The sequence below is a fragment of the Pangasianodon hypophthalmus genome, chromosome 28 (assembly GCF_027358585.1).
Source record: "Pangasianodon hypophthalmus isolate fPanHyp1 chromosome 28, fPanHyp1.pri, whole genome shotgun sequence".
NCBI classification, from domain to species: Eukaryota; Metazoa; Chordata; class Actinopteri; order Siluriformes; family Pangasiidae; genus Pangasianodon; species Pangasianodon hypophthalmus.
Window position 1 is genome coordinate 5,081,517 of NC_069737.1, and position 21,423 is coordinate 5,102,939.

The 21,423-nt window shown below is 39.2% G+C and overlaps 1 protein-coding gene across 1 annotated transcript in view; it reads left to right on the forward strand.

Moving 5' to 3' along the window:
• LOC113545745 (receptor-type tyrosine-protein phosphatase delta) overlaps positions 1-21,423 on the forward strand; it is a 370,010-nt gene that overhangs the window by 85,545 nt on the left and 263,042 nt on the right. The window contains exon 4 of the mRNA XM_026945226.3: positions 4,623-4,646. The gene's annotated coding sequence lies outside the window, so the exon portion shown is untranslated. The remainder of the gene's footprint in view (positions 1-4,622; positions 4,647-21,423) is intronic.

Sequence of the window (21,423 nt, forward strand, 5' to 3'; positions counted from 1 at the left end):
CTCCCATTTTGATCTCTCTTTGTTTCTCGCTCTCCTTGCTTATTGTTTTTTCACCTTTCGTTGGACGGGCTCCAGGCTGCCATCTTGGCTCTAATGGAAGGTAGTAAAGAGCAGCTGCCTGTATTTCCGGCTGACTGAGCAGGTTAAAGTGTGACACTAGCGGTGGGAATGCTCACTGTCACCATGCTAATTGAACAATAATAAGACAGAACCCATTTTCTTTTCCGCCCCGCTCTTCTCTGCGCTCACTCGTCCGCCCATTCGTCCTGTTTAGGGATGAGTCAGATGGACCAGACACTCACAGTGATAATCCAGCTTGAACTCTTGTGGGATCATATGGATATGATTTTGCTGAGGAATTAGGCTTATATAGAGAGAAGTCCATCTTCGTGGTTGTTGCATATGGTATCATTCTCAGAAAACAAGCTAACCTAATGCTTATCACTGAAGGGGTGTCTTCAAGCCGGGCTGTAAGCTTGACATGAGCTCCACAATCTATTTCATCATCTTAAATTATAGAACTGAGATTATGTATAGTATATATTAAAAAATTCAGGTGTTCTCATTGAACAAACTTATATAAACTGAACAAAAATGATGTTGTGTAAAGTAATTAATTAGAAAAGATTTTCATGTGACTACATTTTAACTTAAAAGCTTTATTTTAAGGAACACGTATTACAGGTTAATTATTAGGGGTCTTGTTCTTCATTCAATAAAGCCCAAATTAGACACTGTTAAAAGGTTTATTCCCTATGAATTAGACTTTATTCATAAATACTTCGTAATTGGGGATCTGTTGTGTGAAGCTGACTAATAAGTGCATTATATATACAGATTTTTTTGAGATGCAACCCTGTTCTTAAACTGATGTCTCGTCTCAGCCTAGAGTTTCTTTAGAATCATGCAGATCAGCTGTGTTTGTTTGTATTTGAAGACACAGTACAATTCAGCTATCGTATCTTTACAAACATCACAGGGCATTCAGACATTTTTGGGCAAGACTGCTAAATGCCCTCTTTTGTATACATGAGTTAACAGATGCACTCAGTTGGCCAGTGTGACCCTGATTGACATCCATCCCATCTAGAGATCAGGGCACTTATGCTGACTTGGACTCTGAGCCAGGACTGGCGTTGTTGGGATTTAAACTCCTGCTGATGCGGAAGCCATTTTTGCACCTCCCGAGTTTGCATGTGATTCTTGTAAAGTGGAAAGAAAGTTATTTGCTTAAGAACATTGCTTGTTTGCATCGTTGTTCTGCAGGATTATCTGGATTTGATAATATTTAAACTAGGAATTAGGCATATAAACAGGACTGGGCTTAATCTGTATAATAGGGTATTCTTTAATCGTAGTGACTATATCGACGAGTCTATTGTGTAATTCTGACTTAAAATATTGACTTAGCATATTCATATAGCATATTGTTATTCATGTCAGATTCTTTTTCATGCTGTTTAAATGTAAGGTTGTGCAGTGGGATTATATGAGAACTTTTAGTTTTGTCAGTGTTTGCATACTTCGCTGTGCGTTTCCAAAGCCCCCCGAGCAGCTTCCACTTTGATTTTATGCAGAACTTTCTCAGCGGTTTGTTAGATTTGAGATGTGAAGCTTTTCCGTAGCCTAGAAATCTATCAGTAGAATTTTACCATTAATTTGTTGACTTTAGTGGATAAATACTTCTCGATGAATTTCACGTCTCTCCTACAACAAACTAACTAAACACACCTACAGGAAAAGCAGGACAGCAACAGAACGAGCAGGAGAACCTTTAAAATATAATTCTAGAAAATAATGCGACGATGGTAGATGTATTTTTAGAAACTTTATTAGATGATAGGAACATCAAGAATGGAAGTAAAACGTGCATCGTTTGTGACGTCCACAAAATTCTTTGGTGAAAATCAAAGTTCTCACCCGCTGGCCAGGGTAGTTGATCAAAATGCAGTTTTTCCCGAATGCCAGTCATAATATTTTAAATGGAGATTATGGCTACAAATTTACATTGTATTACCAGGTATTCAACTTTAATTGATGTAAAAGGTTATTCACACACTTACTGTGTTGTCATGATCGATGGTTGCTGTCACTAAGTAGCCTTCTGGAGTATTTGAGCACTCGTGTCCATCCACTGCTAAAAATCATAATCTGTATTGTATTAATCCGTCATGGTCTACAGCACTAACATGCCATTTTTCTTTTTCTTTCTTTCTTTCTTTTTTGCAGCAGCAGCAAATGGTTTCCTTTAAGCAGAGATGTATATAAACAAGTTTTTTTCTCTCCTGTGTTTTCTTTAAGCCCAGAAGCTGTAGGGATCTTGGCTATGGTAGCACAGGTCCCCGTGTAACTCTTATACGTGAACTAAAAAGACAAGGCACGTTGAGGCACATATCTGTCCTTCTGAGATGAGCCGTACAAGGGCGGATGCAGGGTTGGAAATGTAGAAAACACCCCACCATTTCCTTTGTCATTCATTCATATTTCACAAAGAATGCAAGTATTCACATTTTCCATGAATATCTAGTAATAGAGGATGTGACACTAAAAAACAGTAGGCTTGATAGAATTTATATTTCACCTTCTCTGGTGCGAGCCAGGTTTATTCAAAATGCGCTAGACTGGGTACAGGTGGGACAGGTGAGACAAAGACCATCCATGATAGAAATGTGAAAACAAAATGAAATGAAATATCCAAAGTGCAGATAAAACAAACATGGGTAATGTACCAACAAGCAGAAAAAACCAACAACGTCAAACCAAAACCCAGCAACGTACAGGAAGCAACATCAAACAAAACCTTAAACAAAAACATGAGCAGAATCAAAAACAGAAAGCACAGAAATGCAGGAACACAGCAATATGGCATTACCAAATGTATGATAAGACTTCGCATAAGAATAAAGACCTAAGAATCAAGAGCTAACACGGAACAGGTGCACACACTCAGGTAATAATAAGCAAATGACAACAAGCTTGAGCACATGGCGCTTGTTGCCATGGGAACAACAATGCAAAAGGGGAATCTGTGACAGTATCGCTTCAGTTTTTTAGACTTTTTTCTTCCTGGGATTTTAATTCTGGCTTGCGTTCACACTTAACACCTTCCTGATTAATTGACAGTCACTTTCTACATAAAGTTCATGCCTCAAAATTAATTCTATTCTATTCGAATTGCACTAATATTATTCTCTGATCACACTGCTACTTTTTTAGAATTTCATATAACATATTCATATCTATGAATGCTACTCTTCATTCTGTATGCTTGTCATGTTGATATTGTCGTATTTATATTTATTTAGTTTCTCCTCAATAGTGTTATTCTTACTATCATGCCACTTTGACTCCCCATGAGGGATTAATATTTTCTCTAGGATCAGCCAGTAACTTGCCTGGCTCTGTACACAAACGCACATACACATAGTCCAATGTTACACTACCCAAACCCAATTAATTGATACATGCTCTCTCTCTTTTTTCCCTTTCTCTCACTCTCTCTTTTCTATCATTATTATAGCCAATACGACTTTGCGTGAGCTGTAGTGTCACAGATCACTGATATTTGCTTTGCTACAGCTGTGCCCCTTAGGTCTTGTTTTATAATGTGTGAGACAAAGCTCTCCACCTTCACTCTTCTTCTGATGGCTTTTTAGTTTGCTCAGCTCTGCATTACAATGACAAGAGATCTTTTTATATGCCCTGTACAGTATTTTTACACAATATATGTCCATTTACGGCCCAATTGCGCATAATAGCATTTTTTCATTTTCATGCCGGAGTGTTTCGTATCAGTTTGTGTAATCAGAGAACTTTTGTTTTTCACCGAATCTCCTGATTGGTTAATTGCGACCTCTTTTCTCACGCTCTTCTCTCTTGGCATGATGTTAGTACACACTTTTCAGACAGACAGACCGGTGTTTGAGATACAGGATGTTCCTGGATGCACTGGAGGAGTGTGGGAACAGGACTGTGGGAGTTTCAGGAGAGCGAGAGGGAGAGAGAGTGAGCTGAGAGAAGAGCTCGCATGAAAATGGGAGCTTCATAAATTTACTCTGAAATGAGTGTCAGTGTGGAGTAGAGAATTGGAGGATATGGCAAATAGGACGGTCTGATTCTCTTACTCTCTGTCTCTCTGTAACCATTACTGGTTTTGAGGAGAAAAAATGCACTTGGAAATACTCATATTTCACTGTGTGTGTGTGTGTGTGTGTGTGTGTGTGTGTGTGTGTGTGTGTGTGTGTTTGAAGATCTTTGAGCAAAATTACCTCAGTGAGGTGCATGTGGGCTGAAGTAGCTTCTGAGAATCTCTCTCTCTCTCTCCCTCTCCCTCTCTCTCTCTCACATCATAGGGAATGCTGACAATTATAAATGTAACGTGTGCACACTTTGGGTCCTAAAGGAATAGTCACATGCTCCTTCATGTCAAGTGTGTAATAAATGAGTGTGTGCCTGAAACAGAGACTATTCTTAACCCCAACACTACTGCCATTCTTCACCAAGCTACTGTACACTCAGTAGCAAAGTGCTGATGTTTCTTTTTTTTCTCTCCCCCCCTCTCTCTTTTCTCTCTTTCCTCCCTCTCTCTATCTCTCCTCAATCTTTTTCTTTACTGCTTACAGATGTGACCAAGAGCAACAGGAAAGGTAGGGTAATGTGTAGTCATGTACACACACACACACACACACTGTATATACACAACAGAATGAATATTTTATTTTTATTATTATTAGTAGTAGTAGTAATATTTATTTATTTATTTATTTGAATTTCAGAATTAGCCATCTGTTTAGTCAGATTTACCCCAAACGCATAACCTAACGTGACTTCTTTCCTGCTTACTCAGACTGAGCATGAGTGAAACTGCAACTAGTACTTTTACTATTTTATATACACCATTTTAATGTAATGGTTTATGTGTTTATTAGAAGAATAACTGCACTACCATTGAGATAATCATGACTAATTAATCTCTAATACTGTAAACTGTAGGCAGGCAAAGTGTCTTTTTATCTAATTAACACGTTTTAAGGTTACTCATTACACATGGACACAATAAAAAGCAAGACAGTGTGTTTCATGCTTTTATAATAAATCTCATGTTATAAATGGAAAACAAGAAGATATTAAAGCTAATTTTAATCCATATTATTAAACCAGATGTGATATGCATGTTGCTTTAGTTAGTTTAGTGCTCTAGCTAAAAATGTTTGCAACTGCAACTTACCTGACTTTGCTGAGTTTGTTGTGTTTTAATAGTTTATTTGATATGAATGCAATATTGAGTGGTACTCAATAGACTGTGACTGGAATAGAATAGAATACACTGTGTGCTGTACGTATATGTAAGATAAATAAAGACAAATACACATGCTGTTGAGGAAAAAATACTGACAACACTCTCATACACGCACGTTTTACCTGCTGGTCAGTAACTCATTATCAGTCAGGGTGGGTAAGAATATGTGGAACTTGTGTCTGTGTGTTTGCTTACACCTTTCTGCACAAATCCCCATACAGGGGCTGCAACACTCAACACCTCTCTATTTCTGGATCCTGTGGTTCTGTGCACTGCAAATTTGAATTTTATTCAAATAAGAGTCAAGTGGCCCAGTTTCCTGAAAGAGGATTTTTCTGTCTCAGACAGAGAGAGAGAGAGAGAGAGAGAGAGAGATTTTGGCAGGGGGGGATTTGCAATTAGAAGTTAGTATGCCATTGTCATTATGTGCTAATGTAGTAAAATAAATAAAGAAATCTGTTTATTCGTTCTTTAAATAATCAGTGAAATACAAAAAAAATACTAAATTATAGATAAGGAATCTGACAAATTAATAGTTAAGATATTATGACAGGACAATTTGGTGTGATAGATTAATTGTGTTTATCTTTTTTTATTCTCGAAATACGTAGCATACACTTAGACATTGCAATTACCATTAACCTTAACGAACCGAGACAGGATCATTATATTTCCTTTTCTAATATTTCGCACATTTTAATGATCAGCGTAGTCATTTTGTTCACTAATTCTTACAGACCTATTATGCATCATTTAATATCACTATCACCATCAAACACAGCATCCAAACCAGTGTGTTCTGTTTGAACTAGCCATCTGGGATGCAGTAGCCTGTTACTGTTGAAATCAAAGCTGAAGTTGAAGTGAAGTGTGCTTGGAATGCGCATATCCGGTCATGTGGAACTGGTGAGGAAATCATTCGTTATTAAATGGTTAACTTTTTTTCCTTATGACTTGATTCATGAAATTCAGTAAAGTAGATTATTCCTATAACTTTGTGATATCTGAATCTCTGCATCTGCCACCATTACTGCTGGAAAGCAGTGGAGCACACATCCAGTTTTCGACACAAAATGGAGGCCGGTTTCAGGCAGCAGGCAGAGAAGGGAGCACAGTATTGAGTTGGAGCTGGAAATGACGGGCTGAGGCCAAGAAGGATGCCGCCAAGCATCTGTGAGAGGATGCTGGTTTGGCTCAGGAGTCAGAGAAAGGGATGAGAGGGAGAGAGGGAGAGAGAGAGAGAGAGCAAGAGAGAACCCCCTGGATGGAGGGAATAATACGACCCCAAGGGAAGATAACAGATGGACATTTAGGAAGAGAGAGAGCGAGAGAAAGTGTGTGTGAGTATGTGTGTGGGTGGTTGGGTTAGGTTGAATGCCAGGACTCTGTAGGGGAGCTCTTTTTGGTTCAGTCTGAAGTTCATTCTCTTCTCTCAGACGTGCAAACTTACACACACACAGTCATTCACACACTCTTTATTTATTAATGATGCTCCCGCTATGATCCAAGGTTACACTCACATTCGGCTCATAACTGCCACTCAGGCTCCGGATGAGCGAGCAGGGACTGAACGCTGCCATTCGTTTTGTTTTCTTTCACACAGCAGAATATGGGCTTGACACGGCGTGTGAGTCAATGTTAAGAACACAGAGTGAAGACAAACTGACACCATTTTGGTGGCTTCGATGAGGTCACATTGATCCGAAGGAAACCCAGAGAAGGAGAGTGTGACTCTTTAGGGGAAAGTGATCAGCTAAATATTCTTCTTCTCACAAATAAGACATGTTTGGTAGACAGTGTGCATGATAAATATTTGCCTGGAACCACATCCAGTTATTCAGTGATGTGCTACAGGTTTGATGACGTAGTTTAGGACACAGTGTGACTTACTGTAATCTACATACATGAGCAAAACCTGCATGAATTCCAGATCCAATGATGAATATTCGAAAGGCCTTATTTTCACAGTGTTACAGAGGAAAGGGCTGCAGCACAAATGTCAATTGGTTCATTATACACGCAGTCAGTCAGATGTGCTGCTGGCTGAGTAGAGAGAGAGACAGAGAGACAGACAGCTTTAAAAAAAGAGAACTTGAAATGGAGAAAGAGACAGGGAAAGAAAGAACAACAGAGTTTTCCCTGCATCCAAAGCGAGGGACTGTGTGAACTCTACACATCTTTCTGTCTCTCTCTCTCTTTCTCTCGCTCAAAATCTTTCACCAGTATGTTTAAACTGTTAATAATCCCAAGAAAAGATCATTGTCATGTGTACTGTAATGCCGACTGAATCTGAACACTTCAACTTAAGCAGATTTGATCTGTGTGTATCACAGGCTACATTGTAAAGCAACGTAAAAGACGCTTATTATATCATGCTGAAATATCTCTATCACATCGCCTACTGCCCACAGACTCACAGATAAGGCTAGAGTGGCTGTGCAACACAATCACATTCATACTCACACTATTCACTACACAATGGAAGAAATTTAAAGCTGAATGAAAGCACAAAGTAAGATTATTGGTAACACTGAATAAATGCAGACTGATCTTTAACCATGATACCTCATGGGTCACCATTGCAATGCGTAGTAAAAGAATTGAAATTTTTTGTCTGTACCCTGCAGCTCTAATTCACTGTAACAAGAAAAGCATTTAAATAAAGAATGAAAACAAAAGGCAGAAATTTTTACTGGGAATAACAAACCTCTACCAGGAATAACGAACTACCAGGAATAACAAACATCATGAGTAGGGTGGAAAGCTAAGCGTGTGCTTAATCCATTTGTAGCAGGGAAAAAAAAAAAAAAAACAGTCATTCATGAGATGGTAAATCCTAACCCAGCTGTCAGTGAAATCACAATGGCAGATTCATGTTTGCAAGAACCTTCACAATCAGAATTAATATAAGCTGCACTGACACAAACACAGACGCAAACCTCTCATCAGTACCAGCAATAGAAAGGTCACATTACAATATGCTAAAAAATGCAGACAGAAGCTTGCGCAATTCTGGTGAGGAAGGTAAAAGTTTGGAAATGGATCTAAATTTCTACTGGGTCACAGAAAGCCATAGAGTGATTTCAGGGGAGCACACATTGTCCTCCTGCTTAGACTTAGGGAGTGTTATGATATAATGGGGTGCGATGACCCAAAACACATTGCTAAACACATTGCTATCATATATCATAAAGCTCATATAGTATAAAAAACTATTACGTTTGGAGTGGCAGATAATTCACAGAGCTATGCTGTTCATCTGACAGATGGTTTGCCTTTTAGTTAAAGGTTGATAATGACATCCACATCATCATTAGTTTATTGGCTGCCTGCAGAGAGAGACTGAATACCGTATCATCATTAGTTTATGAGAGGGAATACCAGTAATTTATGGTGAAGGCTTTGTATTTGCATTGTCCACAGCTTTTATATCTCTATTTCGGAGAAAGACAGAGATAAAGCAAGGGATCAAACATGAGGAAAGGCTTTCACTCTTTAGGTCTGTCCTCCTAGGTCTGTTTCTGTTTTTAGCACAAAGAACTAGTGGGACTTCAAAAGAGTGCATACTGTGCTCCTAGAAAAAAATATCCTCATCATTAGCTAAAACAAATAATAATTAGACACAGGGTCAAAATATTAGCTGTGTCAATGCCATCGGTCTGGTAGATTATATAGAGTCAAGGTTCTAAAACTATTTTGGTTCGGATTTGTGAACAGCATTAGTTCTGGTATCACATCACATTCTCAATCCTAATTTTGGCCTCAATCTAGTGCCGTGTACATTTGTTGTCTGGTAAAGAAGATCACTGTTCATGATGTAGCATAGATTTGTTACATACAGTCATCAAGACAAGACTAGAAAGCTGAGAGCTCTCAGAGAGCATCTGATATCCTTTAGACACTTTTTTGGCTCTAAGCTTTATGATCTTGAAGGTTGCAATCTGATTGGCTGCCTGCACTTTCATGTATATACTTTTTTGCACCAGTTTCCAACCTAACTTTTGATCAGTGTGACACGATGAGTTTTTTTTAGACAAAGATGTAGTGACTAGATTGGGAAAAGTTTGCACCATCATTTTAAAAAGTGTTTAGAGAGTGTCTTTGTTTGAAGCAGTTAGTGACTCTCTGGGGTAAGCTTGAAGTTTGGCTTGCCGGGATGAAAGGCAGCTTGACAGGTGGAAAGTTGCAAGAACAGAATGGGTATAACTTGCTAATTCTTAGTGTGAAGTGCTCTGGATGTAAACCTGAAACCTGGAGGCATGGGAAAGTCTGTCTGGATGTAGCTCTCTTGTCTTTATTGATGATGGGATGTCAACAGCAACACCAGAAAGAAACAGTACAAAAGTTCAAACCATCCCAGAATTCCTCCAAGCTTGCTTGATGACACTTCCCCTTACAGTAGGATGATGACCCAAAACATACAGCAGGAAGCAGCTAAGAGTCAAAAAAGTGGAATGTTCTTGACAGACAAAATAAATCACCCGACCTGAACTCCAGTTAGCTGCATTTCACTTTCCGACTTAAAATAACTACAGAACAAGCATGAGAAAAAAAAACTCTGGTAGAGCATCACCATAGGAGATACCCAGTGACTGGTGATGTTCCTCCACTGACGCTTTCAGGCAGTTATTAATAGATTTCTAACCCAGTGCTAAACATGGGCATTTTATTTTGGGTTATGTTTATTCCTCATATTACTTTTAGCCCATGGAGTAGGTGGACTGAATAAAGAAGGGCTATATTATTTGCCCAGTATAGATGTAAATCCTGTTTAAAATAAATGAAATATGACATTCTGCACTGCAACCTCATCTTCACTGCGTCATTTCTAATAGAATGGTGAAAATAATATACATGCAATGTATTAACATACAGTGAGTAATGGTAGTTGTTCCCAGGTGTGAATGAGGGTGTGACATGACAGTTACATTGTTCATAAATATGTCTCAGTGACCATACCGCCATCTTCTAAAGGGCAGTACACCAGAGAATCTTACTCCTGCAATATTATAGAACTTACAGAACATTTGGGAGGTTTTTTTTTTAGTATTATTAAGAATATGAAAGGTGACAATAAGCATTGAAACATTTTGAGAGTAGACATTTAGCCTTTTTTTAAATTCCGCTCATAAATTTGCCTCAATTCTATTATTTTTGCCCAGGTAACAGTGGTTTTGTAGTATCAAAACCAACAGCAAAGTTCCTGGGAACTGAGAGCAAATAAATAAGTAAGTAAGTATGTAAGTAGGTATCAAGAATGACCCGTTTTTTTGGCATTTATTTTAAATAATAGTAGTAGGGTAGTAGGGTTGATATTTTTGGCAGCAAAAAAGCTGGGAATTTTGAATTTTGGGGGTAAATTTCATGCAACCAGTTTTGCTCATTTTTATGATGGGTGCCAGAATTTAGGAGGGCAAAACTGAGTTAGAAAGAAGATTTGGGTTGACTTAATGAGACTTGAATATATTTAATTAGCAGAAAATATGTTTTGGAGGAAATATATATACATATATACATACAGAGGAAAGAATACAGTATGTATATGCACCGATCAGCCATAACATTAAAACCACTGACAGGTGATGTGAATTGCATTGGTTATCTCTTTACAATGGAAGGGCAAAATTGTGATGGCTAGATGACTGGGTCGGGACATCTCCAAAACGGCAGGTTTTGTGGGATGTTCCCAGTATGCAGTGGTTTGTACCTACCAACAGTGGTCTAAGGAAGGACAACTGGTGAACAGGTGACAAGGTTATGGGTGCCCAAGGCCCATTGATGCACGTAGGGAGCAAAGGATAGCCCGTCTGGTGCAATCCCACAGAAGAGCTACTGTAGCACAAATTGCTGAAAAAATTAATGCTGGATATGATAGAAAGGTGTCAGAACACACAGTGCATCGCAGCTTGCTGCGTATGGGGCTGTGTAGCCACAAACTGGTCCGAGTGCCCATGCTGACCCTGTCCACTGCCAAAAGAGCCTACAATGGGCACATGAGCATCAGAACTGCACCATGGAACAATGGAAGAAGGTGGCCTGGTCTGATGAATCATGTTTTCTTTTACATCATATAGACAGCTGGGTGCATGTGCGTCGCTTACTTGGGGAAGAGATGGCACCAGGATGCACTATGGGAAGAAAGCAAGCCAGCAGAGGCAGTGTGATGCTCTGGAAACTGTGGGTCCTGGCATTCATGTGGATGTTACTTTTACACATACCACGTACCTAAACGTTGTTGTAGACCAAGTACACCCCTTCATGGCAACGGTATTCAGTAATGGTAGTGGTACTGCTTTTGGCAGTCCAGAGCATTTAGCATTGCTAGCTAAAAGTAGATGTGAATAAATTGGCTCCCAAGGACTTGGAGCATCTGCTGCGTCTCTTACTTCTGTGTCATACTGCCTCTGAAGTTGCAATTTAACTATGTGACCAGGAAGCATTTACCCCACTACAATTTGGATTCTCTCTTTTACCCTTATGTCTCTTACAGCAAATGAAATGAACACGTTTCTTCAGCACATCTGTTGGTGTAAATGAGATAGAGCTAGATTAGAGGTGTAATTCAGCTTTAGCCGTAATAAGTTGTTTTGGTTCTTTGGGAGACGATTAACATTTAACAAGGATGTAAAGACTCTGCAAAAATAAATGTTTAATTTCGAGGCCACAAGGCTGAAGTGATATTTGAGTGACTATGAATGTTATTCACTTGTGCTTGTGTGTTCAGAGCCATATGGGATGCATTGCTAAGAGAAACAGAGAAAAAATAAAAACAAGTTACAGTGTAATGAACTCTCAGAGGAGAGTGTCATCATTCATAGTGATGTTTTTAGTGCAATTAAAATGAGCAGCGCAGTAAATTTGTCTTTCAAGTCCCTAGTGCCATTATGCAACTTTTTTTTTTTTTAAATCAGCTTGACTCAGCACCGAATGTTGTATTTTTTATTTTTTTATTTTTTAACATAAGATTAACTGGTGTACTGTGGACAGAGAGAGAGATGGGAGAAGCTGTGAAAAAGAGAATTACAAGATACAGAGATCGAGAAAGGTGAAAAAGGAGCTCTAGTCCAACTTTGAAACCTGAAGTGCTCTAGTCCAGAATAGCAGCAGTGGGTGTAATTGGTCCAGAGTGGCAGAAATGTCTATCGACAAGCCTAACCCTGTGGATCCCAGTCTGTATGGACTTTGGGACAGCCACTGATTATTGAAATCTCAGTGCAAGACAGACAAAGAGCGACAGAGGGAGTACTGTAGACTATTTAAGAAGACCAGGGAAATGCTAACACACACTCTTTGTCAGTAGTGGAGTGGCCTTTTAATGGATATTACTCTTTGCAATCTAATTAAAAGAGATACGAAACCTGTAGCAGCTGTAGAATCTGCTAGTATCTGGAATTTAATCTGATCTGAACATGTGTGTTCTACAAAGGACTGGTGACCCATCCAGGGTGTATTCCTGCCTCACTCCCAGTGTTCCCGGGATAGGTTTCCCGACCCTGACCAGGATAAAGCACTCACTGAGGATGAATGAATCAATAGTCAGCAAATTGGTCAACACAGTGAAGCTATTATTGTAACCCAGAATAATATACAAAAACTAGTAGAGTCCAGAAAATAGAAACAAACTCTCTAAACTAAGCTGAAGTTGATGGCACTAGTCACCTTGAGAACTGTAACATGAATACAGAGCTTTTAAGCCAGTCGGCCATTCCACCTTTAGCACCCGTAGCATGATGCTGCCACCACCGTGCTTTGGTGCTGGGAATGGTGCTGGGAATGCATGTGTTGTTTTTGCACTAAACATTCTGTATCTTTTAGATTTTAGATTATGCCTAAAAATGTACTACCTTGGTCCCATCAGACCATAACACATTCTGCCACGTGGTTGAAGGTGATCGTATGTATGTTTTGGCAAAAATTAGGTGAGTGGGCTTTCGTCTAGCTGCCCTACCCCATAGCCCAGACGTGAAAATTATAAGAGATTGTTGTCACATGCAGGGAGTGACCAGCACTTACCAGATATTCCTGCAGCTCCTTTAATGTTGCCGTAGGTCTCTTGGCAATCTCAATTTTGGAGGGGTTCCTGGTGATGTCACTGTGATGCCTCATTTCTCCACTTGTTGATGGTGGCTTTAAAGGTGTTCCATGGTGCATCTAATGTTTTGGAAACTCTTTTATAGCCCTCTGCAGATCAGTACCTTTCGACAGTGAGATCCCGTTCATGCTTTGTAAGCTCTTTGCAGACCTTAGCATTCAGATGAACAGCTGATCTTTATTTGGGGTTAATCAGAATCACAATTTTAACAGGAGCGTGTAGACTTTTTATATCCACTGTAGTAATTGTTTTAGTCTAATTTTAATATGACCTTTCTTAGTGTTATTTTGGCAGTTCTGGAAATGCTAAGGGACGGTACACTAACAAATCACACTGGCCGTGATCAGACAAATAAAAGCTAATTATAAAGTTGTTACAGGGTTTCAGCTGTGTAACGATGGTTTCATCAAGGCATACTTACAGACTCAGCAGAATAATCCAGATCAGGACTATAGCAAAGGCTTCAAATCAGGAAACAATACAATGATTTACATCTGGACAAAACTAAATGAGAGTAAACAGCATTATAGGTTGTAATTTAAAGAAAAGTAGCTTACATATTGATTTTTCACTCTCTAGAGTGGTTTCTTGCCAGTGATCAGCATTTTATAGCTTTTAATTAGTTGGCCATGATGTTTTGGCAACTCGAGTAGAACTAAAAAATTCAAGTGGCTCAAGGACCCTGTGGAAAACTGGCAGTCTGTTCTAAACCACAGCACACTTTTGCTTCCCATCTCCTGTCTGAACGAGCGCTGATCTCCGTCCCATATCCCCGTTTTGTCCTGTAGCCGTTACATTAAAAGCTTCAACTTAATTGAAGGCACACTGGGACTGCGAATCATTACGGTGTGCTTGTCACCACGTAAGGCGATTTAATTGCAGCGTGGAGAATAAGCGTTTTAGCGAGTCGGCGGAGTTTGTGAATTATGACCATATTAACATAATCCACTCGTGTAAATTAGAACGGCTGTGTTATTAAGGTTACATTTCATTCACATCACACTTGTTAATTCCTCATATGACTAGAGCGCTTAGGCCCTAATGAGAAGTACAAAAGATCCATCACACCGGCTCACACACGCTCAGGAAAAAGAAGGCAGAGGGGGGGATTAGAGGAAAGAATGACTAGCTTTGTGTAATTAATCTGAAAGCTGCTGAAATGTGAAATCTTACGAAATACAGTCATGACTCTCTACAGACCAATCAGAAACTTAGATCTGTCTGTCTATATGTTCATCTATCTAACCATTTGCTCATGAACACCATAAAGAGCACCATATACCATGTATTGTGTTGTTGTATTGTTGCATCCTTATTGGACATATTGCTTAGGCCCTGTGAATGCTTTATGATCGTGTCATATGAACGCTATGAATTGTTTATGAAGGTTGCACTTAAGCATGACCTTTGGCTGAGATGGACTTTTACGATTTATAATCAAGGTCATAAACCCATCCTGTAAGTATAAATAAAGTCAATTGTGATAATGATGACAGTGCAGCTTTGTCAAACCTTCATATTTCCATCTTTCTCTCTGTCTTTCTTTTTTGCTCTGTTTCCACCACTCTATCCTTCTGACTTTATTACAATGCTATGGTTTTTACAGCGTCTTTTTCCCCCGTAGCAAAAGCCGTAAACCGAGGTCTCCATAATGGAAATTGATTTCTGACAGTTTGTGGATTCGTCTTTGCTAATGAGCTCTATTTGCAGCCTTGGCATTTCTGAGGAGAAAAAAAAAGGTTGCGGCCGTGTTGACAAATCGATTGATGATGGTTATGAATTTGGATCAATCACAGCCAACAATAAGGCTAGAGAGTTTATGAGCTAATGCTATGCATACACATATGAGCCTTATCAAACCAGGTCTGTTTGATGGAGACCACAAGATGGAGGACATTTTTTCTTTCTTACTTTTTCCTTTCTTTCTTTATTTATTTAAAGCCCCCCTGTCAGTTTGAGTAACTATTATAGAATGACCAAAGGCCAATAAAGCCAATGGCACCAAAATACAGCGCTAATTAATCATAGCCATTTTTTAATATGGCTGTCAATACACCATTGATTAGAGTAAACATTTCATTTAGGCTTTACTAGCCCGAGATATTAGTAGATGATTGGATTTACAAATGATGGACTAGTGTAATTACGGTAATAGACAGAGAGACAGGCGACCTGAACTGAACCGTTAAACACACACACACACACACACACACACAGACACTTCTCTCATTGGCTCATTCATCTCAATATTCAAAGTGTCCTAAAGAGACTTCTTCTCTTCTCTTCTCCTCTCTTCTCCTCTCCTCATCTCTTCTCTCCTTGTCTTTCCACTCCTTGTCTCTCCTTGTCTCTCCTCTCCTCTTCTCATCTCTCCTCTCCACTTCTCTTCTCCTTGTCTCTCCTCTCTTCTCTTTACCACTCCTTTCCTCTCCTCTCATTGTCTCTTTCTTCTCCTCTCCTCTCCTCTCCTCTCCTCTCCTCTCCTCTCCTCTCCTTACACGCATTTCTACTATTTAAGACCATGTCTGGCATTTAGATACAGTGTGTGCTTGTCAATGTGTGATGGACAGATGGATACACGTTCACACACGCATACTTTCTCTGTCTCCCACGTTGTGCTTTTAATTCCAGTTTTCACTTTTTCACCTCAGGATGACAGTTAGCATGGTTGATGTGCCATCATTGGACTAGTTTTACTTGACAGTGTTAACTGACCCTCACTGTGCCGTATATTCTCTCGAGGCCAGTGTGTGTGTGACTCTTTAAGCGTGGGTGGTCTGTGAGAGGTGTGATTCAGGGTGATACTGACACAAGCACTGGATCATCAGCTGGTAGGATGCTCACACACAGCCACACGTTGAACGTATCAAGATTTTTTACTTTCTTAACTGCTGCTCCACTTCATGGGATACTACACAACCACCACCATTATAATCATCATCATCATAATTATCACAATTGCATCATCAGTAGCAGCAGCACGCGTGGGCCAGGATTGCTGGTCAGGGAATGACAATGAAGAAATAAAGAACTTTGCTGTTTAATGTAACCTTACACTTATATTACAATTTCTGAGGCTTCATCCATTAATAAAGCTAACAAAAGGAGTTTCATTTATTTTCATCCCACATTGCAGTCTTTCGGAAAAACTGTACACAATCAGATGAAGTCAATTCCCACACAAGCTGCGATTACGATTTCATGCTTTGCCAGTTCCGTGCTAATCAGCGAGGAGTTTCTACACTGGTTAACATTCCGAAGAAAAAAACAAAACAAAACAAAAAAACACGTGTTCACTTCGAGACACATGACTTTTTCCAAACTCCAACAAAGTTTTGGCTTTTTAACACAGTCAGAATCTCATGAAGGTGTCAGCCAGTTAAAATTAAAGTGTGATGAACATTCATTTACAACTTCAATTCAGCACATCTCCAAGTGTATGTGTGTGTGGGAGAGAGAGAGAGAGAGAGAGAGAGATGCAACGGTGTGAGGTCAGGAAATGCAGACTTCTGAAGAGGTGTTGATTTCTTCACTTAAAAAAATATAAAAACGCAGACATACACGTAAACAGACACACAAAACCCAGTATGCTTTATGTTTGAATTCCAGCTGAACTCTTTGCCAGCCATTGGGAACTCTTGTATGTTGTGTGTAATTTTAATTCCTGACGTGTTCTTGTGTTGCACAAATGTAACCCCGACACTCAGCATTTACAGATGGCCTTCCCCCCAAAACCCACAAACAAAACAACATCTGTGAGCCAATTAGCATTCCGTTTAACTCATTACGCTCATTCTGGCCCGTTAGGCATGTGTGTTTGATAAATGTTAGCCTAGCTATTTGATGCTGAATGTATACTCCTGACACCCACGCAGTCTGAATACAAGTCACTTAGCCGGTTATTATCTCAGACACTGATCAGTCGTGCATTGGTTCCCTTTTTTTTTTTTTTAGATTCGGTGTTCAGCAGTAATTGACTGTCGGTTTGCATAAATATTCATGAATCAAAAACATGAAATGAGAGTATGCATTGGCCTCAATGCTACTGTCAGTAACTCTTGAGCCTTAGTTAGTGGCTTTTTATAGCCAAGATGCTTCATATATCCCAGAATTCACTTCTGCCCTTTTAGGAACCTCATTTACTTGCCCTGCTTTTTCAGTGATTTTGTGGAAAATCAGAACAAGAGCAGTGTTTGGTGCTCCTTTATTAGTTTAGTTCCAGTCTCATAAAGTGCCTGCTGTGGTCTTTTCTATATGTAACTAAGGTGTGCATGTGTGTATAAATGTGTGTGTGTCTGTGTGTGAGAGAGAGAGAGAGAGAGAGGGTGTGAATAAGATGCAGTCTGTAGCCCTCTGGTGCTTCCTCCCAGAGAAAATTATCTGTATGATTTATGAAAGAGAGAGAGGGAGAGAGAGAGAGAGAGAGAGAGGATAAGCATGATCACTTGAGACAACATTCTCTCTCTCTTTCTCTTACTCCCTTTCCTTCTTTATTTCTAACAATTAGGCTAGGCTTAATGTTTCTATTTATTAAAATCGACTTTAGTAAAAGGAAAAGCTGTGCAGACTACATACACAAACACACACGGAATAGTTCATTCATTCTTTGTGTGTGTGTGTGTGTGCGTGTGTGTCTGCTCAGCCAGTGCCTGCTTGTGTTTAATACACTCTTTGATTTAAAGGTTAAGCCCCTTTGAAATGTAGAATTTGTGTTATGTGTCTGTCCCCTACAAAGGCGAATTTCTCTCTTCTTTCTGACACACTATCGATCTTCTCCATGCGACGCCCAACGCTCACGCATCACTCCCGCCTCGGCCGGCTGCGCCGTTCACGTCGCCATTAATCTGAGTAGAGACACTAACGATCCCGCACGGATGGCCACACTTCAGACATCAGACCACTTTGTTAGATTTTGATTGAATAAACACATTAATTAAGGATTAAAAAATGAGCCCAGCGTTTGTTGTACTATTAAAAAGATGGAGTGCTCACACTTTAGGTCTTGATGTAATGGGTGCACAGAATACAGTCTTTTATTAATGTTTAATGTGTAATTAAATGTTGTACATGGCCAGGTTGTGTAGACCCGTTATTGTTGGTGTGTGTGTGTGTGTGTGGCCTGTCTGGATAAATAGAGAGGGTTATAAGCTGTTTTACTCATTTGAAAGAGTGAGTAATGAGAAGAAAAGAGTTCACCAGGTCCAGCTACGATAGAGATGTTTATTAGCTCTGTTTAAGGTATATATTTGCTTAAGCTGGTTATTAGTTTAAAGGAACAGAAGTTTTAAAGGAACAGAATTCCCCATACTATCAGTTAAGTCATCTGATGTACAACATGTGCTTCTCTGATCCAGTTATTCAGCGATGAAACAAATGTGCAGTGATATTAGATGGGAGGCTAAAATCTATTATATATATCTAAAAAATAGCTCAAGTGTTGAGCAATGTAATAAAAATGATGTGAGGCAAACTATTACACACACACACAGGTAGATTATGATTTCTAGCAGTTGCAGTTCTGTCGTGTGTTCTTTGTGTAATTTGTACTTGCATTGGACAATGTGTGCTTAGTGTACTATGAGTTTCTCCTCCAAAAGCATTTTAGGGAGAAGATGATCCACGAGTAAATAATCCACCTCCTTCACGTTCATCACACCCACGACTGTCTTTCCTGCGACTGTGCCTTCTCGATCGCTGTTGATGACAGGAGCAGCACCACATACATTCCATTCCATTCCATAGATAGTGTACATGCTTTATAGGTTTTTCCAATGTATGGTCCCATAATGAATGCTTTATGCCCTGTAATAAACATGACATGACATATTGAATGATATATTCATTTACAGGAGCATATACTCGCACCAGGTCACACAAAACATGTAATACGTATCATTAAGTATATTTTCTAGGATGACTACTCTTGGAAATTTGGAGCGTCACTTATTATGCACATCTATTATGTCAGTATTTGTCAGTTACGTCTTCCATAATACATTAGCAAAAGAGCACAAATGGTTACATGCTAGCTGAGCATATTGATTGTAGCTACCGATTCTGCAAAATCCTATTTCAGACAAAATCGGGAATTAACTTTGGTTTGAAAACTATCATTAGTGCTAGCATGAATGCACATTGTTTACCGGCTAAATGCAACGTTATGTTTTTGCCTGCTGTGAAAAGTAGTTCTGCTGGGTAACACTTGGATGAGAAGTAACATTGATTGTCTGATTCTGATTGGTCAGGAGGTGTTGATTCATTTTCTTTAACAGCAGCTCTGACACTAGTGCTGGCTGTAATTCAAATCACGTTGTTTTTTTTCTGAGAGAAGATAGTGCGGTTTATTGGTGTGGTTTTTTATTTTTTATTTTATGGAAGGGGTGTCCAGTGTCAGTGCTTTGTAACAGTCTGAGGAAAAGCTTTTTTCTTTTCCAGAACAGAAAGATCTTCAGTAGAAAAGAAAACAAGCAGTAATTTTATTTATTTATTTATTTTTTAAACTTCAGGAGGCTAGTGAGGGAACTGTTTATAGGTGCTATAAAATAAGCGGTAACAGGAGCTAACTTATTTCTCAAACATTCCACAACATTAAATATAACTATAAATGGATGAAAGTGTGATGCGTCATTCTTTAAGAAGTACACATTGTAATCGTTGGTAAATTGCTCCAGTATAGTAGGAATAGAACACTCTAGGATGTGCGGTTATAAGAAAATAGTAAACTTTGGGGTGGTAACTCCGCATTGTGTCAGGATGCATCACACCATCCTGTCGTTGATTATTTGCCCATAACAGCGTGCCCCCAAGTGTTTCACTGCATACTTATGCGCTAATACAGCTGTTGTTTATTGTTGTTTTTATTTTTCACAGTGAAGAACACACGTAGCTCCATTATTAAATAATCCGGATTGTATATATTTAATTCTCAGATTAAATATATTTTTGGCAAAAATAAATAAATAATAAAATTTCAACCAGTCAATGTTTACACTGCAGATTTAGTGTATGTTTAGTGTGTGTATGTGATGTAACACACTATTGCGTGTCCTCTGAAAGCTCCACTTCCAGAGTTTGTGAAATCTCAAATGGTTGTGGAATAATTTAAGTTGAACCAAAAGATGTCATGAACAGGTTTCCTAAAAAATAAAAGAAATGTAATTTCTAATCTTTGTGCTGAGAACACGCAGGCCACATTCACACCCTGTATCACCAGTGGAGGCTTAACAATTGTTCTGTTACACATACACAGCTCTAAAATAATAACTAGTCAGTATGACTTGGTGCCAATTAGTTACTGTCACGGTTGTCATGGCTACCACCTGTCATCGCTCTACTTTCCTGTAATGAGACCGTTTCTCTGGTCCACCACTGTGCAGCTATAGTGAACTGCTCCTAATGCTAAATAATGCTAAATAATTACAGATCTTGTCAGATACTTCTCTAAAAATTCTTCTCGTTGAATTTTTGTGCTTATTGTTTATAATCTGTTGGGGTCTACAGGTCCAAGCAGTGCATACAGATGAGCCATAACAAATGGTACACCTCTTTAAGTGTTCAAAGTAGTTTAGCAGTTCCCACATTTAAAAAAAAAATCTATTATTATTATTTTTCCCCATCCACCTCCACAATTTCTACCTAATGCTTCCACATGAAGTCAGCCAACTGCGTGTTGCATACTAGGGCAGCGTAACACTCAGAGATGATTTCTGCCCTCTTCCACAGATGCCCATGATTGGCTAGTGCTGCTGTGATTGACAGGAGAGAGAGAGTATGCCATCCCTCCCACCCAGAGAGCACAGCCAGTTTTGTTCCCTTGGCTTGGATGTCTGTGGTGTCATTGGGATTCGAATTTGCAATGTCCGATCACTTTTCTGTCCTGCTGCATAATTTCTCATTGAAGTACATCACATCAGTTCCCTCATTCATAGACTATCTATAGAGCTAAGTGTTCCAGTGGCTTCTTCTAAACCAAGTACGGGATTCAACAGATCTACGATGGTTACATAATAGTCCTTCATCAAACATCCTTCAG